Genomic DNA, 26184 nt, shown 5'->3' with positions numbered 1-26184 from the left:
TTAAGCAGACGCATCGCTTTCTCTCGGACGTGGTGGATTACGACGTTAATCGTTTCAGACCATTCACTACAATATATGGGTGGATAAAAAAAATGCGCTTATAAAACAAAGCTTCATTGGCGGAGGTCTGCACTCTCTGAGTGCATTTCTAGTTTTTTATTTTTCTTATGTGACGTCTCGTCAGAGAGAAAGTGGAGGCCCCTCCCCCCGCTCTGCAGGCTGAATGTTGGCTGAAGGAGGCGAGCCCCCCGAACTTTTCCTAAGTCTGTTTTTTGGTAGCCGCGTAGTTGTGCACCAGTCAAAATTTGCGGAGAATGACAAACAGGACGGACCGATTGGAATCTAATTGGTTCAGGCACCTGTACGACACTGAAACAGCACAGGGACCACGTCAACTCCCAGAACTCACTGACGGAGATTGGCAGAACTTTGGAGAATTTGCTGTTGTTTCATTCACTGGAAGTGGCTTTGAGTATTATGAAAAGCGCTACATAATCAATCAATCAATCAATCAAACTTTATTTATATAGCCCTTTACAATAGCCAACTGGTACTCAAAGTGCTTTAGAACAGGATAAAAACAACAAAACATAAAACACGATTCAGAAATGGTAAAAGTGCTAAAAGTGCTGCAGGGCATTAAAAGCCTTCCACAAGTGCAATAAAATGAATTGAATAAAATTAAGATAATTAAAAAAGAGCGGATAGAATGGATGCATTGTGGCCCTAATCAGAGTTGGAACGCCAGTCTAAAAAGGTGGGTCTTAAGCTTCAATTTAAAAAGGCCGAGATCAGTGATGGTGCGGATGTCGGGGGGCAGTTTGTTCCACAGTCTAGGAGCAGCAATGGCAAAGGAACGATCCCCCCACTGCTTAGATCTCGACCTTGGGACCTCTAAAAGAAGCTGACCTGAAGAGCGCAGGGCTCTGCCGCAGTTGCGAAAAGTTAAAATATCTGACAGATAAGAAGGTGCCAAGCCATTAGTGGCGTTAAAAGCAAACAGCAGGAGTTTAAAATCGATTCTGAATCGGACCGGAAGCCGATGGAGAGACGATAGCACAGGAGTAACGTGTTTGTGAATAGAAGTGTCCGTTAAAAATCGGGCAGCAGCGTTCTGCACAAGTTGAAGACGTGAGAGAGAGGTCTGACTGAGGCCAACATAGAGAGCATTGCAGTAATCCAGTCTGGAGCTGATAAAAGCGTGGATTGCCTTTTCGAGGTCCTGCCGACTGAGGAAGAGCACAAAACCGATCTACTATTATTATTATTGTTGCATCCTGAAAGGAAACGATAATTCCCAAGTGTGTCCACTGAAGCAGACTATTTCATAAAAAACAAAGAAAAGGTAACACAATATGCTTAAAAGTCCTATAACAATATTCTAAGTACTAACAGATTATCATGGTGATCACACATGGAACATAATGCATGCCTATTGAAATTTCAGCTTCTGCAGGCTCATCAGCTGTTATGTAAGTAATGGGTGAGAATGCTGATCACTGAGGACAGAGCTGCTCTTCCTGCATTGTTTCCTTCTCCACTTTTGTTGTTGTAGTGTAGTTAGCGGAAGTGTTTTTACTTTTTTCAATTATTTATGTTCTGATCTTGAGCCACACATTAAGTGCTTGCATTTATTTGCATTTAGTGATTTTTTTTTATCCTTTAAACTCTGAAACTCCTCCAGATTCCCTGAATGCTTTAATGATATTCTGCTCTGCAGAGGGAGAAATATGCAGATCCCTTCCTTTAAGAAACTGGAGGACTTCTGCTAATCTTTGCTCCTTTAAGGCTCAGCCTTGTGCAAATTATAGCAAAACATAATTATAATCACCTTTTTGGCTCCATCTATTTGAAACAACAGCTTTAATTGAACCCTAATCTAAGTCACTCTTACCTCCTTGTTTTCTTTTGTAAAATATTTAGTTAAAGCCACATTTATTATATTTCCACACTCATTTTGTTTGGAATTAATAAAACATTATTACAACAAACTGTAGTTCATTTCTGTTTATGTGTTTGAGTAACTCTGGTGGGGGCTCATCAGGCCTTAGCATGTGTTACTGGACTACAGAGGGGTGGGCGAGGTTTGGTTTGTGTGCGTCTTCTGTTTAGTTATTACCATTAAATTTGTTTAATTGTGTTTGGTCAGTTTTGTTCAGTTAAGTTTAGTTAAACACTCGTTAAGTTACCTTCTTTTCAGTATGGTTATCTTTAGTTGACCTCCTTTATGGATCCAGTTGTGATTCTTTTGGATTTTAATATTGAATATTTTTGAGTAAATAAAAACTAGGGCTGGGCAAGTAAAACTCGTTATTATCGCATTAACTCGTTAATTATTTAACGCCAATGAAAAATTTAATTGCGCATTAACGCTGGTTTTATTATATATTTTATTTTGTAAAAGTCTGTTGCTCACAGGCTTTTATTTTGTAAAAGTCTGCTGCTGTCTGCTGTGGAACAGGAAAAGAAAGTAATCGGCGGATCCACCAAACATGGAGAAGGGTACGGAACTTTTACTCGGCCATTTTCATGTTAAAGTTCTTCCAGACGGCGGAGTCGACAGAACCAAAGTCATCTGTAAACACTGCCAAGTTGAATTGTCTTCTCAGCGTAGTAGTTCCAGTCTAAAATATCACTTAAAGGCAAAACACACAACTGATAGCAGCAAGTCATTCAAGGAAACAGACAGTGGAGCGAGGCTTCTACATAAAAACTACAGAAAGATGCTGATGTTAAAGCTGCAGTAGGCAAGTTTTCAAAATTCCGAGTCTAAAGTCGGAAAATTCGAACTGATACAACTTTCAGGTCCCTCCCCCAACCTCTAACAAGCTCCGAATTGCCCCCCAAACCCCTCCCCCTCTGTGGACGAGGTTGTGCACGTGAGTTCACACCAGTGTGAGCGCACACAAGCTGGGGCAGACTCACGCTCAGCAGCGTGTGCACAAGCTGTGATTGACAGGTAGGATTCCTCCACCCTAACTTGATTGGTTAAAAACAGCCGGGAGCGCTCGGTTTTTGTAAGCATGATTACAGGCTTCAGAGGGAGCTACAGATTTCGTTATTTTTCCTAAACAGCCTATTTAATATTCTACTTCCAGAATCCCATGACAGTTCAAGCTAATATGACTAAAAAAAAGTTGCCTACTGCCGCTTTAAAAGTGTGTTTGCACAACAAATGTTATGGCACTTTCATTCATATGGCAGCACATTTAAAATAAAGCTAAATGCTAAAAGCTATACGCTACTTTTGGATTCATTTTTGGATTCTGCGTACAAATGCTATTAATCGTGATTAATCAGGGAAATCATGTGATTAATTAGATTAAACATTTTAATCGTTGCCCAGCCCTAATAAAAACCCATTTTTGGTCATTATTTCCTGTGTCTTTCATTGCCCAACTGCTTGGTCCCAGTTTAATATTCTATCCACAATAACCGCCACAGTAGAACCACAACTCCCAGGTTTTAATGAACGTAGTAAAGCCATCTTAGCGTTAAACCTCTTAATTATGCAGAGAAAAAGGAACATTTCCAGCTTAATCCATCCTTCCATCCCAGCCCACCTTTATTCTCTCACCCAAATATCCTTTAAATAATCCTTCCACCGATTGTGTTGAGAGTTGGAAAAGCCCGTCTCATGGCCGATTCCTGCAGAATTTCTCATCATGATGAAAGCGATTAGATTAGGCTGATGGTTTAATTTCACCCCTGGTGAGCCCGCTGGCCATGTACAGCCTCTTGAGTCTGAGCCGGGTAAAAATATCAAAGTCAGATTTAATTAAAGACACAACCTTTGGATTGATGCGTCTGGGAAATGTACATATGGAGCTGTCGTTTCAGGCAGCATGATGACAGATTACTTATAAACCAAGAAGCGGGGGACACTGGGTAACATTTCTTTAGGAGTATGGAAGTAATTTGCTTTTGGAAATGATTTTACATTTTCAGCCTGAATGCAAAAACAAACCCTCTTTTCTTCTTCCTTTTCAAGTTATTCTTCCCCCTCTTCAGACTCACTGTGTGCACGCAGAGCTCTGTTCATCTGTGGGTGTTTGATAACGGTTGTTTCCTGGATTGAATGAAGTGATTCAGACCCTTTGAAAGCCAGTCATGTCCTCTGACTGCAGCCTCTGCTGCTGGGAGATAATGCTCGGAGTTAACTGTCTGGCTCTGATACATGGCAGCACACGTGTAAATTGGAACACTAAAGAACAAAAGGTCAAATGCCAAGTGCAGTCACATACGATGGTTCAATTAAGCTTATTGTCAATAACTCCAACTGAAACTGCAGAGGTGGTAAAACTACTGTTTGTGCTGCTTCCTCACCAGAGGTGGGTAGTAACGAGTTACATTAACTTGAGTAAGTTTTTGAAATAATTATACTTCTATATCTCCTCTTACCTCTTTGGTATTCTACGCCTCATTATTTTTATTCAAACAAACAAAGAAACAGATGAAAAATGTCAGAACCAACGGTGGGAAATGAAGACGCAGACGAGGCCTCATACTGAAAGCATGTTTACCTTACAAAGAGTGAGAAACAGCAGCTACATTATGTGTCTTCTGTGTCAACCAAAACAAACGCACATTTCAGCAGAAACTCAACATCTAACTTGAGGAAACATGTAGCGCTAAGTTTCCTAAACTCGTTTTCCCCCCATGGATAGGTGAATGTTTGTTTTTTAGGTTACATATGGGTTACATATGTTTTAAACATTTCCTAAGTCTCTTTTATTTTTTATTGAAGTTCTTGAATTTACCTGGATTATTTTAATTTAAGCTATTTTGTAATTAATATATTTATTTTAATTTATTTGATCAATTGGATGAACTCTAATTGGCCTAAAGATGATTATTTAGTATTTTTGTCTGTCTGATTGAATGCTTGTGTTAACAAATAAATCAGACGTTACTCAACAGTTACTCAGTACTTGAGTAGTTTTTTCACCGAGCACTCTTTTACTCTTACTCAAGTAATTATTTGGATGACTACTTTTTACTTTTACTTGAGTCATATTATTCTGAAGTAACAGTACTTTTACTTGAGTATAATTTTTGGCTGCTCTACCCACCTCTGCTCGTCACTAATCTCACAACTCAACAAGCATCCGAGGAGTAAAACTTAAAAAAAGTGAAATGCTGCTTATCAAGACTCCAAACATTCGAAAAGTATTATTCAGAATTATTTGGACCTTTAGTCTTAAATATGAGACTCTGAATCTGTGCTTGAATGTTAGTGAGTCCTTTATAATATCACATTTAATATTTTATCAAAGTTAATTTCTCTGTATATTTTCAGGAAAGAAGAAGATCAAATTTATTTTCTTACTTGAAATTAAACTTATTTTGATTTAAAATTTTCACCATCTGAAGTATGAATATTATTCTATCTGATCACTCCATGATATTATTGTAATTCTGTCACTGTTATCTGATATCACGCTGAATTTGATCAATGACACAAAATTTATAACTGAAAGATAATAATTAGTTGGACGATGAGAATGGATGGAATTTAATTTAACTTGAATTTAACTTCAAAATTCCAATCAAATGTTAAAAGAACTTCACTATAAAATCTCATGGCACGATAATAAGTTTATAAAATTTTATACTCTGTAAAGTGGACGTTTTAAGTTTGATAAACTAACTATCAAAGCAGTTGAGAGTTTCTCCTCAGTCAAAGCAGTTATTTTGTCCATCTTCTCGAATACGTAGACTCAAAATATTTGAGTAATTTGGCTGCAGTTTCGTGTTGTTCCCTCTTCTTTATTAATCTGCAGCTTTGTGTTGTTCCCTCTTCTTTATTAATCTGCAGCTTTGTGTTGTTCCCTCTTTTTATTAATCTGCAGTTTTGTGTTTTTCCCTCTTCTTTATTAATCTGCAGTTTCGTGTTGTTCCCTCTTCTTTATTAATCTGCAGTTTCGTGTTGTTCCCTCTTCTTTATTAATCTGCAGTTTCGTGTTGTTCCCTCTTCTTTATTAATCTGCAGCTTTGTGTTGTTCCCTCTTCTTTATTAATCTGCAGCTTTGTGTTGTTCCCTCTTTTTATTAATCTGCAGTTTTGTGTTTTTCCCTCTTCTTTATTAATCTGCAGTTTCGTGTTGTTCCCTCTTCTTTATTAATCTGCAGTTTCGTGTTGTTCCCTCTTCTTTATTAATCTGCAGTTTCGTGTTGTTCCCTCTTCTTTATTAATCTGCAGCTTTGTGTTGTTCCCTCTTCTTTATTAATCTGCAGCTTTGTGTTGTTCCCTCTTCTTTATTAATCTGCAGCTTTGTGTTTTTCCCTCTTCTTTATTAATTTGCAGCTTTGTGTTGTTCCCTCTTCTTTATTAATCTGCAGCTTTGTGTTGTTCCCTCTTCTTTATTAATTTGCAGTTTTGTGTTGTTCCCTCTTCTTTATTAATCTGCAGTTTCATGTTGTTCGCTCTTCTTTATTAATCTGCAGCTTTGTGTTGTTCCCTCTTCTTTATTAATCTGCAGTTTCGTGTTGTTCCCTCTTCTTTATTAATCTGCAGTTTCGTGTTGTTCCCTCTTCTTTATTAATCTGCAGCTTTGTGTTGTTCCCTCTTCTTTATTAATCTGCAGCTTTGTGTTGTTCCCTCTTTTTATTAATCTGCAGTTTTGTGTTTTTCCCTCTTCTTTATTAATCTGCAGTTTCGTGTTGTTCCCTCTTCTTTATTAATCTGCAGTTTCGTGTTGTTCCCTCTTCTTTATTAATCTGCAGTTTCGTGTTGTTCCCTCTTCTTTATTAATCTGCAGCTTTGTGTTGTTCCCTCTTCTTTATTAATCTGCAGCTTTGTGTTGTTCCCTCTTCTTTATTAATCTGCAGCTTTGTGTTTTTCCCTCTTCTTTATTAATTTGCAGCTTTGTGTTGTTCCCTCTTCTTTATTAATCTGCAGCTTTGTGTTGTTCCCTCTTCTTTATTAATTTGCAGCTTTGTGTTGTTCCCTCTTCTTTATTAATCTGCAGCTTTGTGTTGTTCCCTCTTCTTTATTAATCTGCAGTTTCGTGTTGTTCCCTCTTCTTTATTAATCTGCAGTTTCGTGTTGTTCCCTCTTCTTTATTAATCTGCAGTTTTGTGTTGTTCCCTCTTCTTTATTAATCTGCAGTTTCATGTTGTTCGCTCTTCTTTATTAATCTGCAGCTTTGTGTTGTTCCCTCTTCTTTATTAATCTGCAGTTTTGTGTTGTTCCCTCTTCTTTATTAATCTGCAGCTTTGTGTTGTTCCCTCTTCTTTATTAATCTGCAGCTTTGTGTTGTTCCCTCTTCTTTATTAATCTGCAGCTTTGTGTTGTTCCCTCTTCTTTATTAATCTGCAGTTTTGTGTTGTTCCCTCTTCTTTATTAATCTGCAGTTTCGTGTTGTTCCCTCTTCTTTATTAATCTGCAGTTTTGTGTTGTTCCCTCTTCTTTATTAATCTGCAGTTTCATGTTGTTCGCTCTTCTTTATTAATCTGCAGCTTTGTGTTGTTCCCTCTTCTTTATTAATCTGCAGTTTTGTGTTGTTCCCTCTTCTTTATTAATCTGCAGTTTCGTGTTGTTCCCTCTTCTTTATTAATCTGCAGTTTCGTGTTGTTCCCTCTTCTTTATTAATCTGCAGTTTTGTGTTGTTCCCTCTTCTTTATTAATCTGCAGTTTCATGTTGTTCGCTCTTCTTTATTAATCTGCAGCTTTGTGTTGTTCCCTCTTCTTTATTAATCTGCAGTTTTGTGTTGTTCCCTCTTCTTTATTAATCTGCAGTTTCATGTTGTTCGCTCTTCTTTATTAATCTGCAGTTTCGTGTTGTTCCCTCTTCTTTATTAATCTGCAGCTTTGTGTTGTTCCCTCTTCTTTATTAATCTGCAGTTTTGTGTTGTTCTCTCTTCTTTATTAATCTGCAGTTTTGTGTTGTTCCCTCTTCTTTATTAATCTGCAGTTTCGTGTTGTTCCCTCTTCTTTATTAATCTGCAGTTTTGTGTTGTTCCCTCTTCTTTATTAATCTGCAGTTTCGTGTTGTTCCCTCTTCTTTATTAATCTGCAGTTTTGTGTTGTTCCCTCTTCTTTATTAATCTGCAGTTTTGTGTTGTTCCCTCTTCTTTATTAATCTGCAGTTTCGTGTTGTTCCCTCTTCTTTATTAATCTGCAGTTTTGTGTTGTTCTCTCTTCTTTATTAATCTGCAGTTTCGTGTTGTTCCCTCTTCTTTATTAATCTGCAGTTTCGTGTTGTTCCCTCTTCTTTATTAATCTGCAGTTTTGTGTTGTTCCCTCTTCTTTATTAATCTGCAGTTTTGTGTTGTTCCCTCTTCTTTATTAATCTGCAGTTTCGTGTTGTTCCCTCTTCTTTATTAATCTGCAGTTTTGTGTTGTTCCCTCTTCTTTATTAATCTGCAGTTTCGTGTTGTTCCCTCTTCTTTATTAATCTGCAGTTTTGTGTTGTTCCCTCTTCTTTATTAATCTGCAGTTTCGTGTTGTTCCCTCTTCTTTATTAATCTGCAGCTTTGTGTTGTTCTCTCTTCTTTATTAATCTGCAGTTTTGTGTTGTTCCCTCTTCTTTATTAATCTGCAGTTTCGTGTTGTTCCCTCTTCTTTATTAATCTGCAGCTTTGTGTTGTTCCCTCTTCTTTATTAATCTGCAGTTTTGTGTTGTTCCCTCTTCTTTATTAATCTGCAGCTTTGTGTTGTTCCCTCTTCTTTATTAATCTGCAGTTTTGTGTTGTTCCCTCTTCTTTATTAATCTGCAGCTTTGTGTTGTTCTCTCTTCTTTATTAATCTGCAGTTTTGTGTTGTTCCCTCTTCTTTATTAATCTGCAGTTTTGTGTTGTTCCCTCTTCTTTATTAATCTGCAGTTTCGTGTTGTTCCCTCTTCTTTATTAATCTGCAGCTTTGTGTTGTTCCCTCTTCTTTATTAATCTGCAGTTTTGTGTTGTTCCCTCTTCTTTATTAATCTGCAGTTTCGTGTTGTTCCCTCTTCTTTATTAATCTGCAGCTTTGTGTTGTTGCCTCTTCTTTATTAATCTGCAGCTTTGTGTTGTTCCCTCTTCTTTATTAATCTGCAGCTTTGTGTTGTTCCCTCTTCTTTATTAATCTGCAGCTTTGTGTTGTTCCCTCTTCTTTATTAATCTGCAGTTTCGTGTTGTTCCCTCTTCTTTATTAATCTGCAGTTTTGTGTTGTTCCCTCTTCTTTATTAATCTGCAGTTTCGTGTTGTTCCCTCTTCTTTATAAATCTGCAGTTTCGTGTTGTTCCCTCTTCTTTATTAATCTGCAGTTTCGTGTTGTTCCCTCTTCTTTATTAATCTGCAGTTTCGTGTTGTTCCCTCTTCTTTATTAATCTGCAGTTTCGTGTTGTTCCCTCTTCTTTATTAATCTGCAGTTTCGTGTTGTTCCCTCTTCTTTATTAATCTGCAGTTTCGTGTTGTTCCCTCTTCTTTATTAATCTGCAGTTTTGTGTTGTTCCCTCTTCTTTATTAATCTGCAGTTTCGTGTTGTTCCCTCTTCTTTATTAATCTGCAGTTTCGTGTTGTTCCCTCTTCTTTATTAATCTGCAGCTTTGTGTTGTTCCCTCTTCTTTATTAATCTGCAGTTTTGTGTTGTTCCCTCTTCTTTATTAATCTGCAGTTTTGTGTTGTTCCCTCTTCTTTATTAATCTGCAGCTTTGTGTTGTTCTCTCTTCTTTATTAATCTGCAGTTTTGTGTTGTTCCCTCTTCTTTATTAATCTGCAGTTTTGTGTTGTTCCCTCTTCTTTATTAATCTGCAGTTTCGTGTTGTTCCCTCTTCTTTATTAATCTGCAGCTTTGTGTTGTTCCCTCTTCTTTATTAATCTGCAGTTTTGTGTTGTTCCCTCTTCTTTATTAATCTGCAGTTTCGTGTTGTTCCCTCTTCTTTATTAATCTGCAGCTTTGTGTTGTTGCCTCTTCTTTATTAATCTGCAGCTTTGTGTTGTTCCCTCTTCTTTATTAATCTGCAGTTTCGTGTTGTTCCCTCTTCTTTATTAATCTGCAGTTTTGTGTTGTTCCCTCTTCTTTATTAATCTGCAGTTTCGTGTTGTTCCCTCTTCTTTATAAATCTGCAGTTTCGTGTTGTTCCCTCTTCTTTATTAATCTGCAGTTTCGTGTTGTTCCCTCTTCTTTATTAATCTGCAGTTTCGTGTTGTTCCCTCTTCTTTATTAATCTGCAGTTTCGTGTTGTTCCCTCTTCTTTATTAATCTGCAGTTTCGTGTTGTTCCCTCTTCTTTATTAATCTGCAGTTTCGTGTTGTTCCCTCTTCTTTATTAATCTGCAGCTTTGTGTTGTTCCCTCTTCTTTATTAATCTGCATTTTTTTGTTGTTCTCTCTTCTTTATTAATCTGCAGTTTCATGTTGTTCCCTCTTCTTTATTAATCTGCAGCTTTGTGTTGTTCCCTCTTCTTTATTAATCTGCAGTTTTGTGTTGTTCCCTCTTCTTTATTAATTTGCAGTTTCATGTTGTTCCCTCTTCTTTATTAATCTGCAGCTTTGTGTTGTTCCCTCTTCTTTATTAATCTGCAGTTTCGTGTTGTTCCCTCTTCTTTATTAATCTGCAGTTTTGTGTTGTTCCCTCTTCTTTATTAATCTGCAGTTTCGTGTTGTTCCCTCTTCTTTATTAATCTGCAGCTTTGTGTTGTTCCCTCTTCTTTATTAATCTGCAGCTTTGTGTTGTTCCCTCTTCTTTATTAATCTGCAGTTTCGTGTTGTTCCCTCTTCTTTATTAATCTGCAGCTTTGTGTTGTTCCCTCTTCTTTATTAATCTGCAGTTTTGTGTTGTTCCCTCTTCTTTATTAATTTGCAGTTTCATGTTGTTCCCTCTTCTTTATTAATCTGCAGTTTCGTGTTGTTCTCTCTTCTTTATTAATCTGCAGCTTTGTTTTCCAGCACAGAATGACTCATCCGGACTCCCAGAGTTCAGTCTGTGTAGTCATAGTGACGGGCTCACATGTCCATGCAAAGTAGATCGTCAATCCTCTAAAAAAAGAATATATTAAATTTAAAACTGTGGTTGCTGCAAGGCAAAGACACCACTTATATCTTTAAGACAGTCCTAAAATCTCACAGTGAAGATGCTTTGACATTTAAATTCATTATTCTGTTAGTTGTCCCAGTGCGCAGTTTGTGCACCACATAAAGCTATTTGAAGTTTCTTCCCCTGTAAATACTTAACAATATTATACCAGATCACCTCAGTGAATATAGTTCACTATAGTTCAATAATTGAGTTTAGTTATTTTTTCTTTTTAACATTAACTTTGATAGTTTGATTTTAAAGGCTTCATCAATGTCCAAAAGAGAGTCTGACTATCATGGACTAAAGTCAGGAACTCTCATTGAATTCCCACAAACTGCCGCTCAGAGACGCCCGACGTCCCATCAGAAAGACTTTATGGGTAAAAAGTATTTATTCTTTACTTTCCAACAAGACTTTGGGATATTTGCAAAGTTAAAGGATCACAGATGGTTAAAACAGGCCTGTAAAGATGGCTGAAGAAAAAGAATTTCTTTAAGTCACCATCATTTAGTCAACATTTACAAACCTAAACATTGGAATATTTATCTACATTTCTGCTAAACTGATCAAAAGTGTAACTTCTATGAGTTTAGAAAGTGGATTAAAAGATGTTAAAAAGGGATTTAACACAGATAACTTGTATAAATTTCTCTCGTAGATTTATGGAAACTTTATGCAACAGAAACTTTCTTTGTCAGGGTTAATGATTACAAACCCAAAATCTAACCAAAGTGTGCTCAGGTCATTTCAGCTGCCTGCCTATTTGGACTTAGGACTTTAAAACGGTGACGCCTTGCATGTTTTAGCTTTTGGGATGTTAATTAAACTGCAATTTAGAGATCATAGAGTCACTAAAGGAAATTTAACAACTCGGCCCCCTCCTCACAGGCATCATTACCGGGTGTTATCTCATGGAGAGACAATGAGGACGTTATTAACCTCCACAGCGACCCATCAGGAGAGGAAATTAGATAAAACAGAAACATAAGAAGAAGGGATAAAAGGGCTTCGTACTGAAGTGAATATCCGGCTAACCCTCCGGACATAATAAATACCTAAAAATCAGTCAGTCTTTTGTAAAAATGGAGAAGCACTGAACTAAAAACCCTGCTTCAGAGTAGAAGTTTAGGGACATATAATGACAGCAGATAACGGGTGAAAATAAATAAACTTGTTCATCTCTTTGGACTGGCTGCATGGTGAGTTTCCAGTTATACACTTAACAATAAGATAAATCATTCCTGGCCTGATTTATGTGACATTATAATAAAAAAATATGGCGAAAATCGATGAAAATTGATTGCCTAAAAGGCTATGGACAGTATATTTTGATTTCCTAGGAAATGAAAGCAGATATCCTGAAATCCCTCTGTAATTTTCTTTTCATTTTGTGTGTAAACAAAATGAAAAAAGAATTTTGCACCTGGCTTTATCATATGTTCAGATCTATCTTCCGTAAATATATGCAAATGTGCGCATATTTAATGAGATAATGTCTCGTTTGCATAATTAAACATACAAATTTCTAAAACTTGTAATACATTTTTTTTTTCATACTTGTATAAGTAATCAACTAGGGAAGTTTCATTGTGATATCTATTATTTTAAAATATTACCCTATTCACCTGTAGTGTCTCGCCTTAATTCATCAAGTTTTCATCTTCTCTCCTCCGAAAGACCCCCGAGTCCAATATCTCATTTAAACTGGAAAGTGAGGAGGGCGTGAACATATCTGTATATCATGTTTTTTCCATCTTTTTCCACATCATTAGAGACAGTAATGCCTATGTTTAGACACAATGACATGCCCCCCCATCACTGCTCAGTGCACAAACTCCCCAATGATTTGCCTTCGTATCAAAGAGAATAAGTTCAAACTTCTTTCTCCGATAACGATTGTTTGCCTGTCAAAACATTTTGCTCCACAACACACAGAAATCTATTTCAGTCGAGCAGACAACAGGATTCCAGCTAGGTGCGTCTGTCATATATTTAAATTATTCAAATAGCTCCCCGTGCCCCGCCGCCCTCTGCTCCTCTCCTTCTCTTTTCACGAGGACAAACCTCAGCAGGAAAAGGAAGGGGTAATGAGGTGTGACGGAGCTCATTTTGTGAAACGAGCAGCGTGAAACTTCAAGCTTTTTATTGTGCTTTTAGAAGCCGGAGACGTATCGGGCAAAGACAAACAAAGTAAGAATGTCACCGATAAGCCTCAGAAGATTCACGCCGCCTTTTATCGTTGATCTTCATCTGAAGCTGCGCCCCATTTCAAAGAAATTCAGGGGTCAGTGGACGTGTATTAGGACACGAGCGAGAATATACAGTTTCTTCACCTCATTTTGGGCAAGTTTGAGAAGTGCTTTGTGGTGCTTATGATTGATCTAAAAAAGCAGATTTGATCTGGTCCCAACAGGTATTTTCATTTGTCGGTTATTGTGCCACATTAGGGAGAAAATAGGACCTCGTTTGATGCTCCTGAGACCACAAGGGTTGTGATTGGTCGGCTAACAACATCATTTCCTGAATCACTTTCCCGGTTTAGCTCCTTCCTCTCAGAACAACAACACCGCCATTTTTGAAAGAGTTTACTGTGTGCCGGTCAACATTTGGTCAGAATTATTTGCATTTCAACATCAACAAGCTCCAACTCCAACAACAGTCTTTCTCTCTCGGTCGCCATCGTTCACTGTGAGGAGAAACGGAGCCGGAAGGTGAACAACCAATCAACCACTTTCACCATAGACGTCGCCAGATTGGGTCGTCTAACGTAGCGCCGCCTGCTGATCGGGAGGTGAACTGCCTTGCGTATCCAACAGCCCGACGGAGAACTTCGAAAGGTTTAACAGCCTCTGCGTGACCACGGAGACGGATAGCGACAGAGAAGCATACCGAGGCCTTTAGTCATTAAGTGCATGTAGACACCTTAATCTGACTAAGAACTGGATCGGATCGGATTCAGACCCCGAGATAACTGGGTTGAAAGTCACTCTAAACCTGCTTGTAGACGCTGAAGCACGTGGTGAATCAGACTTTGCGTTCTGCGCATGCTCCAGATGTTTTCCCGGGGTCGTGACCCGGAAGTCAAAGGAGACGATATTCCTGTTGTTGTCGCCGTCAGAAAGAAACAAACAACGCGATGGAGAATGCTCCGTTGGGCATCGAGTTTGTGCAACAAGCAGCTCATCACAGAGCAAATGTAGAGGGACGTAGCTTCATCTGGCTCTGCGTTCTCCATCTTTCTCCAATGCCTGAGTTTGTTGTTGTTGTTGGTGGTGAAGAGGTCAACAGGAAGTGGCTCTATTAGCAACAGCTGGAATGGGTACAGCGCCACCTATCATACCGGGGTATGACACGCTTTGTGCCTCTGATCCCATTCATTCACCGCCATATATCCAAGGAGAATTACCCTCGCTCAGCTCATTCCGATTGTAATTTAGCCAATAATCCGATCCTTTCAGAGCCATGTGACCCCACTGAGTGTAAGACCCTAAATGTTACCTTTCCAGTCCAACTGTCATATTTGCATAAATCAGACTTGTAAACACAAATGTTGAAGATATCGCTCTTCGAAAGCTGTTGTAAAACACAGAAAACTGCAGAAGGGGTTTAAAACTTCTGCAATATGAGGGCTGCTTCACTTACATTATAATATTTATGTAATTTAGAGCGTCGGATGACTGCCCTGCTTGTGTTTGACACATAATAAATATACTAAGGATGCTTCAGGGCGTGTGTTAAGAGGAGCTAAAAGGGTGCAATTAACCTGATAATGAAGAGTTTACAACTGTGCTCAGACTTTATTAATTTTAGAAGAAAATCATAACAAAACTAAGTCCATGGTTGACCCCAATTATCGTTTAATCTCCAGACTGTGAGGAAATATTACTCTAAGCAGCATTTTAGCATCTTTAGCCGGTGGGATGGTCTGTGTTTGGTCTGCAGATGATAATTATGGGTTTAGAAGAGTCAATTATGTTGAAAATGGTGTTAATTACGTCACTGCTCATGTTGAAATGTTTCAGTTTTTGGTGAAAAAGATCAGTGATATGAAGATTAAACACATATGCTTCTTTACTTCCTGAATCTCTGACTCATTCAGATATTTTATTATATCATTTAAAATATTAAAATGGTGTCATATGCAGTAAATATGGAGATTACTGTATCATTTTAATGGCTTTAATATAATATGCAATTAAAAGCAATTATGAATAAGTAAATATGAAAATGTTTATTTGCAATAACTTCAATAATGATCAAAGTAGAAGGTTAGGCTGAAAAATTAGTGTCTCCTTCAGTGTTCGAGTGCATAAACCTGAATCTATAAGGTCATCTCTGTACTTTTTACATTCATTTTAATGCAAAATGCTTTGTTGCTACATACATTGATGATGATCCACATATGGAAAAACACACCAGTGCATAAAAGAGTTGAAGGAGTTTAAACTAAATGCAACTAACTAAAAAACAAGTTCCAAACAGACCTTCTGCCCAATAATAGATGCTTACAGCTACCACAGGAGCATTGTGGACACTTCAACAACAACTAATCTTAGCATAATATACTGTTATAGACTTTGTGTATGCAGACAAACAGCAGAGCTCTTTCACATTTCTGCCCTCGGGCTGCACGGCTCATCTCTAAACAGCTGAAATGATGCGTGTCATTTCTGAGCTGCAGCTTTTTGGAGGCGACTCGCTGCAGTCGAAAGCATTGTTGATATAAACTGATGTTAATACTCTGGCCCGTCTTTCTGCTCTGAGAATACTGATGGACAGTAATGCTGGATTAAGCATTTCAGCAGACCTGTAAACAGATATGAAAGGTAAATGCCATAAACCTATCCTGAAGGCAGAAGAAGAAGAGTTTCAGTGTTCTGGTTCGCTGATAAATTACTGCTTTTATCTGAATAACTAAGCAGATTTATATTCAATGACTTATTGACTAAGCAGGTATCTTATTAATTGATGCTGCTGCTTGCTTTTATCTTATAGACTGAAAATAAAGTTAAAGCTTTAAATGCCCAAATTGTTTATATTTCCACAAGCAGAAAGATGCAATAGATCATTGACAGTATGATGGAAATATTACTGTGTGTATTCAAATTCACAACTGAGAAATAATTATAAATTTGTCCTATTAATACCACATAAATGCCATTTAAAAGTTCTGACCTTTTTTGCCTTGAACACCCAACTTCTGAGTGAAAATTGGTCAACTTGTTCCCACACGAGCAACAGGAAGCCTCGTATTAAAGGCAGTTAGAAGTTCCAAGCTGTCAGAATACTGCCTCCTGTCACAGACAACAAGCATGAGCAGGCTGTGGTGCCCCCGGTTATTTAAACTGGTACATCTTCACAGAGTTTGCATTCACCTGTTCTTAGCAGCTTAAATATTAGCCCAGAGAATAGAAAGTTGTGTCTAATGCTATGCTAATATTAACAGATGCTGAGACTCTGTGAGACGCACTTCAGCCACAGTGGTCACAAACACTGGCACCCCCCATGGTTGTGTGCTCGGCCCCCTCCTGTTCTCCTTGTTCACACATGACTGTGCGTCAACACACAGTTCCAACCTCATCGTGGAGTTTGCTGATGACACAACCATTGTGGGCCTCATCACTAACAGTGATGAGTCAGCCTACAGAGAGGAGGTGGACACCCTAACAACATCGAGTCAGTTGAACCACATCTATGTCAACATCAGCAAAACTAAGGAGATGATCGTGGACTTTAGGAGGCGGCAGGGGGTGGAGCATGCACCCCTTCACATCAACGGATCTGAAGTAGAAAAGGAAAGAAAATCTTCCCTACAGGCCCGTGTTCTCCTGCCGTCAGTGACACGTAGATCTGAGTGTCATCTGCATAGTTGTGGTAGGACACATTATAGCTGCGTATTAGCTGGCCTAGTGGAAGCATGTACAGATTGAACAATAGGGGTCCCAGGATTGACCCCTGGGGAACCCCACAGGTCATAGCCATTTGGTCTGAGACACAGTTATCGATTTGCTAAGGATCAATAGCAACCCCCCCCAACCCCCTCCCCCCAGTGTGGTCCGATCCGCTGAATGCATCATCGGTAGGAAACTCCCAACCCTTAATCTACCACACAAGATGTCTTCGTAGAGCTGGCAAAATCCTAAAAGTCGGCCATCACCCATCCTTCAGACTGTTCACCATGCTGCCTTCTGGCAGGCGGTACAGAAGCATCCGGTCTCACACCCGCAGAATGGAGAACAGCTTCTCCATCAGGCTCCTAAATGGACTATAATGCACTCTCATCACTTTCACACTCGATACTTTACACATGCCTACCTCCTCTGCTGTTTGCACTGCAACATGCAATATTGCACAATATTGTATTTTTATCTTATGTTTCTAGGTTAGTATAGGTCTTAGATTAGTATAGGCTATTATGTGTGTTATATGTTCAGTATGGCTCTAGTAATTAGCGTAAAATGTATATTTTATAGTTTCCATATTGCATTTTTATTGTTAGAGTACTTACGGCATGTTATGTCTTTTTATGGTAGTTGTTGTACGGTGTCCTGCCCTAAGAATTTCAGTGCCCAGTCTGACTCTGTTGTTCTGTGCATCTGACAATAAAATACTTGAAGACTTGAAGATATTAGCAGCTAGAGCCAGTTATTTTAACCCTCTGCTAAATTATATGTATGTTTTGTATCGTATCATCACATGAAATACTGTTCATATGCTATATTTATGTGAGTAGTAATGCATAGTGATGCTGCACTGAAGGACTATGGAAAATCTATGGAGAGTCTCTTTGGCTTCATGAACTGACCTCTTGTATCCCTAATGAGAAAATAATGAACAATCTAAAACAAAGACCAGATAAATTTGAGGGAATATGGTATATATAATATAATATAAATCCTTAATATAATGTGATTGAGCATCTGAACACAGCGGACATAGTTGATTGAAAGGCCACACCGAAACCAGATATAGCTGCTGACTAGAGAAACTATTTATATTTTATTTGGCTTTTCTTTTATATATTTATCTATGTATTTTCACTATGTACTTCTCTTCCTTTGTTTTAATATATTATTTATTTATTTACTTTTTTTGTGCCTATTTTATGTTTTATATTTTATGTTTTATGTTGGTAAAATAACTCACAATGAGTTATTCAAATACTTGTCTTGAATACGGAAAAATCCAATAAACAAACAACAAATCCAATGTTGTTTGCTTGTCCCTTGCATATCAGTAAGTCTGACAAAAGCCAAGGTGGCAACAGATAACGACTGAACCTGAGGCAACTTGGGGTAACCTTACATTAGCTGCATCCATCTTTTACACAGTGTACTGGGTAACTATGCTATTACTTTCTTTTAGAATGGCCTTTGACTCAGAATCAGTAGACTCTTCCATCTGTCCGTTATGTTTTACTAGCAGCTCTAACCTCTCATACCCTTCCCTCTGGTGTAGCTAAAAAGCAGGACCCTTCTCAAATCTTTGAAATCAGTGATAAATACAAGTGTACGGTACAGACGATGTAGGCTATGCTCCAACTGATCAATACAGAAAACTGCAGTGGTGATGGAAAAAAAGTGGCTGAGGAAGAAAAACCTTCCCACTCCCTCTTTCCTGCAGCGCTGCCGTCATGAAGCTGACAGATAAGACGTCATCTCGCATTATACGGTTACTCAGAGGACAATTGAAACACAATTTGGCTGGCGGCTCCTCAGGGGCTCAGAGTCAAAGTTTTAACAGATAAATTCACTAAAGAGTGGCTCTCTGCAATGGTGATGCCTGTTAGAGGGACTGCCAATTAGTGTTGGTAAATTGACTGTGACCGCCTCACATTTGTCTTCAGTCACCCCTGTGGATAGTTGAACCTCATGGATCCATGCATTAAACATCAAGCCTGCATAATTAAGCCCCGATTAAACCGTACATCATTCTGCAGAGAAAAACACCGGGCCAACTCACACCAGAGGACCCCGTGAAGCATGGAACAGAACAGAATATTGAAATATTGAATCCGCCGATACCTTCAGATTTTAAATAATTGATTGAAGTGATCTTTTTGAAGGTAAACACAAGAAACTTGTGCTTAAGAAAGAAAAATGGACCAGACTCAGTGAATAATTCCCTATAATTCCCTACAATATAGATCAGTGAGCAGTGCTGACCAACATGTCATTGGGGTCATCAGGTGTGAACCTCCTTTCATCAGTGTTTCCTCTAGTTGGGCCCACGACACCTCCAGGAGGCTAGAGAGTGATCACTGGCGTCCCAGAGTCACTCCCCTAATGCCAGCCATCACTGCTCCTCACACCACAACAACCATCTTTTCTTCCACCAGCAGCATTATCATCAGCTACCCCAGCCTCTCACCAACTGCACACCAGTCACAGCGGGGTGGGGATACAAACCCTGGTTCGGGTAGGGAGTAATGAAAGTATAGAGGGTGCCAGAGGTGGAGGCAGGACAAGACACACCAGCAGATTCAGCAGACAAACTCACCTAAACAGTCCTACAATCACTAAGAATGCCAGCAAAAACAAAGCTTTCATTTCAACAAGTTTTCATTTGGAACATCTGCATTCGGGTCCTCCGTGTCTAAACCAGACTTAGAGAGACTGATCCATGCGTTTGTCTCCAGCAGGTTAGACTGCTGTAACGGCCTGCTCACTGGGCTCTAAACGGGCTGTAAGACAGCTGCAGTACATCCAGAACGCTGCTGCTCGAGTCCTGACTAGAACCAGGAAATACCACCATATTAGTCCAGTGCTCAGGTCTCTGCACTGGCTTCCTGTCGCTCAGAGAATAGACTTTAAAACAGCTCTGCTTGTGTACAAGTCTCTGCATGGTCCAGCACCAAAGTACATCTCTGACATGTTAGAGCCATGTGAACCAACTCGGGCTCTGAGAACCTCAGGGAGGGGTCTGCTGCCTCAGGGAGGGGTCTCCTGCCTCAGGGAGGGGTCTCCTGCCCCAGGGAGGGGTCTCCTGCCTCAGGGAGGGGTCTCCTGCCCCAGGGAGGGGTCTCCTGCCCCAGGAAGGGGTCTCCTGCCTCAGGGAGGGGTCTGCTGCCTCAGGGAGGGGTCTCCTGCCTCAGGGAGGGGTCTGCTGCCCCAGGGAGGGGTCTGCTGCCCCAGGGAGGGGTCTCCTGCCCCAGGGAGGGGTCTGCTGCCTCAGAGAGGGGTCTCCTGCCTCAGGGCGGGGTCTGCTGCCCCAGGGAGGGGTCTGCTGCCTCAGAGAGGGGTCTCCTGCCTCAGGGAGGGGTCTCCTGCCCCAGGGAGGGGTCTGCTGCCTCAGAGAGGGGTCTCCTGCCTTAGGGAGGGGTCTGCTGCCCCAGGGAGGGGTCTCCTGCCCCAGGGAGGGGTCTGCTGCTGGGGCCCAGAGTCAGGACTAAACAAGGTGAGGCTGCGTTTCAGTTTGATGCTCCTAACATCTGGAACAGCCTTCCAGAAGATGTGAGACAGGCCTCAACTCTGACAATGTTTAAATCCAGGCTGAAAACAGTTCTATTTAGCTGTGCATATGACAGACTTTTAATTTAATGAATTAATGATTATTTTTTTATGTTTTATGGAATGATTTTATTTGCCTTCTTGTGATTTTATGTAGCTCAAAAGCACTTTGAATTGTGCTCTACAAATAAACTTGCCTTATTTTGACAATGACACCTTCACTTTATTCAAATAACTTTCACTGTGAAGCACTTTATTCAAACTCCTACATTTTCCCCAGGCTGCGTCTCTCTCACAGCCCTGCTAAAATTACCCACAACCCCCTCCTCCTCTTTCTGCTGAAATAACACAAGCTGCTCGCCAGACCGCAGTACTTCACCAACTGTCCAGACTCTAACCTCTCTGTGCAGGTGGAATACGATCTGCACTGAAACTCAATCCTCCTCGGACCTTCTCTGGCTCTTGTTTTTGGCAGAGCGGTGCAGCATGAGTGGAGGAAGTCTGCTGTATAATGAGAGACCTGGAGATGAGCAATTGAATAAAATCGTATGGCCGGATGAAAAGAGTTCATCTGTCTTTAAAAACCAGCTCAGATTGCAGAGTAATAGGTGGTGAATATTGACTGAAATTTGTCTCATTTGTCAGATTACAGGTTCAGTCGGACGATTTTGTTCAAGACGTTAAAAAGCAGCGTAAGAGTTGAAAACTGTCAGCAGAGCACAGACACTGTTTCAATGTCTGCATTTAGCACCTTTCAACAATTATCAAGCTCAAGTGGGAATCTGCAAGAAATGACAGAATACCACTTGCCCTACATGTGATTATCAGGAGGCCGACATCAGTTCTCTTCCACAGTTGGAAGATGGTATTATTGGTAAATTAAAGAGGGAGGGGGACAGATTAATCAGTGAACCTAACTGCTGCTGTTGTAAGTTTGGTGAGAACCTCAGACATTTTTTCATGTTAAAGAACAGGATTAACCTTCCATATAATTATACAGTTTGGTATTTCAGCAGTGGCAGCAGTCTGAGGGCCATGTTCTATTCACATTCAGAGTAAAGCAAATACTTGGTTAAAACATTTTAAAAGGCAGAGGATGGTGGACTATGGCTGTGTTCGAAACCACATACTACATACTGCATACTGATTGATCAGACAGTATGCAGAGCGTTTATCCACAATGCATTTCGCTCCTGCCCGAGCCGAAATCAGCCGGCCTGAAGCTGATTTCTCTTAAGATCTAAACTCTGTAAACTTTAGCAACATTTGAAACATTTTCAGGTGAGAAAGTAGTCGTTTAGATCCCCAACGTGTTGAAAACCTGACAAAATACCGGCTGTTTACAATTTTGTTCCCACGAATTCGGAGCTACTAAAGCTAGCCGCAGTGAGCTAACGCACTTCCGGTTATTTCCACAAAATAAAATACCCGTTGCCTTTTATCATAGGGAAAGCCATTACCATACAATTGGTGCTTTTGTTTTGAAAACAGGAAGTGAACCTACCCTCGTTGTAGCTAGCTTGAAACTGCCGTTTTGACAGGAAATGACGATCGGCGACATCACGTTACGTTGCATCTTGGGTAGTTTGAGTATGAGTAGTAACCTCATGATGCATACCCAACATTTCAGAGAATCTAGTATGCATCCGGGAACTTCTCACTTACTCAAACTGGCATACTAACTCAAAAAGTTAGTAGGAGTAGTAGGAGAAGTAGGAGAAGTATGCGGTTTCAAACACAGCCTTGGACTACTGTCTACTTATTTAACTACTTATATATTTATCTAACTACTTATTTATTTAATCAACTTATTTACGATTGCTTTTAATACCCAGTAGCATGATGACACTTTTATCTTATTCGATTTTTTTTTATTTTATTGCTTTCACTGTTCTTTTATTGTTTTTACTTATTCTTCTCTTTAATTATTACCTGCTGTTAAGCACTTTGGTACATCGTAACGATTGTCTGTAAAGGGCTGTATAAATAAAGTACATTTACATTTACTGAAGCAATTTCACGTTGATCTTCTGTATGTTTTATTTTAGAACAGAGTTGAAATCACATTTACATAATGCAGTGGAACTGAATATTTAAAATCCAACTCCAACTCTACCCCAACACTGGCTGCTTTCATCATGGAAGAGTGATGCAGCCTGTGAGCGCCATCCTTTCCCCTGTGGAGCTGGTTGTGCTGAATGGAGGAGCCCCAATGGGAGGATGGGAGTCCTAATGCGTGTCTGTTAGCAAATATTCAGAGTTTGTAGTGTTGAGACAGGCTTGCAGTTTGATGCTTCCTTTGGGAAACAGTCTCCCAAACCGGCAACAGACATCTGAGATTGTTGCAGCATAGAAACTATTCACAGCAAGGGAAGCAGTACTTAATAATCCTTTGAAAAACTGTCTTCCAGAAAGTGTGTATTGATTCACTCCCAACATCGTCTGTGTTCGAAACCGCCTACTTCTCCTACTTCTCCTACTTCTCCTACTAACTTTTTGAGTTAGTAAGCGAGTTTGAGTAAGCGAGAAGTTCCCGGATGCATACTAGGTTCTCCGAAATGTTCACATGGACAGCTCATGTTCAGAGTGTGGTGAAAATAGTCTGGGTGTTTTCTGATAAGGTAGAAGATTGGTTATGGAGTGTAAAATGTTGTGTTACCGATCAGTATGCAGTGTCTAACCCCGACCAGCAGAGAGCTCGTTCACTACACTGTGGCTGTGTTCGAAAGCGAACACAGCCATCGTCTGAGTGTAAAAGCTTTTGTTTTTGTCAGTTTAGAGCTTAAGAGCATCTAATTAGTGGTGAACCTTTTGCTTTCAGGCTCTGGAAACCTTTTAAAGGATGAAATCCTCAAGAATCACCTCACTATATTGTTAAATGTGACTTTGTACCTTTATGTACTCAGTGAATCCTTTTGCCCTCCTTCCTCCTGTTTTTCATTAACTTCTTATTCCATCTGCTGCAGCAATAAATAAAAATTGCCTCAGAATAAACATCGGCATCCTCAATTCCTTTTTCATTTCCCTGATGTTTGGGGTATATTAGTGTCATCCACTTCTCGTGCGGGATACAGTTTTCTGGCAGTGGAGAAACAAATCAAACTGTTTTTTCTCTACACACTGGCTAAAGTGCAGCTTGGGTTACACTTCCAGGAAAATGTGGAATTCGGGTTAAAGGTTCCTCAGTCCCAGGGTGATGCAAATAAGATGGAAAATATTCTGAATTATGTGATTAAGAGGAACATGATAAGGAATAAATCAATATTAATTCTGTCATTGTGTTTAATTTAATCAATCAAGGTAGTTATGGGTGGATGAAAAATCAGAATAATAAACACAAGTTGTAATTTTTCCTTTAATTTATCACCTTAGAAGTGTTGCTAATGCCAGAAACTTAAGTTTTGTTTGAATTCCTTTTGACCACCAGTAAAAGTCAAGATTAACCTCATTCACTAAATCAGCGGTCTGAGCCAGAACCTTTTAAACTCCTGTAAGAAACTTACAGCTTGACTCAATTATCTTTGCATACAACTTTTCTTTGTAAGTGCACACACACAGTATCTGATGTGGTTAGAGAATCTGTTTTGTTTTGTTTCTCATATTAGCGACAGACAACAGCAACAGTCACACTAATTAGCATTTGGAGCTTTGTTTTTCTCCCACCCTTCCGCTGTTTTTAATCATACTCGACATGTTTTTCCTGTGTTTAGTTGCCTGATTTGACATCTCTCTGAATAAATCACCATCTCTCAGGGAAGAAATAGTCGTATTTTCTGAAAAGCAAATAGAGGTAACCCTTAAATACTGGCCAGGGTGGAGCGGAGGGAAAAAACCCAAAAAAACATACCCGACATCAGAGACGTGTCCAGAGATTTTGAGGGGCTGCTGCTCTAAACCTAAAAAGAGGAGAGCAGCCCCCCCTGTAAAGTACAGCCATTCAACTAACCACAAATTAATTTCATTATTATAAATTCAAGGATTAATTGTGTAGCCAATATTTCATTTGGCATTGTAAAACGGATGCTATTTGTTTTTGTGACAATTGCCTCTTCATTCCGCCCAGACGAAATGTAATGCCGCCCAGATGAAATTTAATGCCACTCTTCGAAAATCGCTGTGCTGTCTTTGCGATGCGCATCTCCGCTTCACTTTGACAGCATTCTCAGTGGTTTAAGGTAAAATAAATTGAGGCAATTGTCACAAAAACAAATAGCATCCGTTTTACAATGCCAAATTAAATATTGGCATTTGTCCCGTTTCACATTTTACATCTTATTACTATCATATTTACACAGACCATTTTAGACATTTTAACCGACCGTAAATATACCGGCTGTCTATTCCGACTAGCACAAGTCCTCAATATAGGCAAAAGTAAACAAGAATATATTTCTCAAAAATATCCATTAACCTCACTCAGAGATTATGGTTATCTTTAACAACATCTATGACCATGTAAATCCGCATTAATTACGGTGTAAGGAACAACAGCGAACATCGGAAAACTAAAAACTAAGGTAATAAAGATACATAACACCAACTAAACTCAAAACAAAAAATAAAAATAAAAGAATATATAAATAATAATAAATTTTAAAGAAAAGGAACATAAGTAGAGGTGTCAGGATTTCAATATGAATCCAGCTTCAGGTTTCCACTTGGCTTCAAACTTCTCCATCTTAAGTTGTAGTCCGCCCAAAGAGTGAAATGTGTATATGTTTGTATAAAATTGTTAATGGAAAATAAAAAGTTTCCTGCAATACAGTTATAGTCCATATAGAGTATCATATACATTATAGAGTTCTGTCAATCAGCTTAGACGAAACTCAGTGTATACTGTTTACCATCTGGGGTCCGACCTCTTTGAGAAACATGATTTAGAGACACAAATATACCCCCAAGAAGGAATGTAGACTGTCGGGTTCAGAGGGATGCTGCATGAAAAATTAGGCTTTTGAAATGCTGGCAGCAGCAGCTTTGGGGGGGTGCAGGCATGCAGAAATAAGAATGAGAAGAGCGCTGACGGCTTAAGTGCACCACCATGATTAAAAGGGTGTCATGTGTCTTGTGGCAGTGCCTTTGAGTTGGACTGTCTGAATTAGCTCATTGGCTTTGCTTCATTAAACATGTGCAATTACGTGGAGAAGTTGAAAATATCCAAATCTGGTGCATCACATTAGCCTGATTCCGGCTTTCTGAACCCCCCCCCCCACACACACACACACACATCTCCAATTTGTTCATGCATCTATTATTTATTGCTTCAGTAACTCAAGAATGTCTGGGCTGAAAGAAGAAAACATTACAGCTTCCAGAGCAACAAGTACAACGATATGACTTTCCCTCATGACTAGCTAAGCTGACTAGCCAAGCTATTGCTAGCTAAGACAAAGCTTTTAGCTTCGGCATAGTTCTCTGCGAGCAAGCTGCTCTCCAGAAAAGTCAGAATTAAAACTGAGTGGGGACATCATTTTACACACAGCAAGCTAGCAAGCAACACTCAATAATAAGGAACTGAAATGGGAAATAAAAGTATATGCAGCTTTGTCTTGTGTGAAGCTAATGTTTAATGAACTAGTTAATGCTAGTTAACAATTTAAATGTTTTAGTTTAGTAAACAAAGTCACCAAACAAACAAACAAAAAAAAAATAAATCACTAAACAGCACAACTTTCAAAGAAATATGTTTCAGTGGGAGATTTTTTGGGTTAAAATGCTGCACGTGTACATCTGTTTA

The sequence above is a fragment of the Odontesthes bonariensis genome, chromosome 13 (genome assembly GCF_027942865.1).
Source record: "Odontesthes bonariensis isolate fOdoBon6 chromosome 13, fOdoBon6.hap1, whole genome shotgun sequence".
NCBI lineage: Eukaryota > Metazoa > Chordata > Actinopteri > Atheriniformes > Atherinopsidae > Odontesthes > Odontesthes bonariensis.
Note: the sequence above shows the minus strand (reverse complement) of the source record.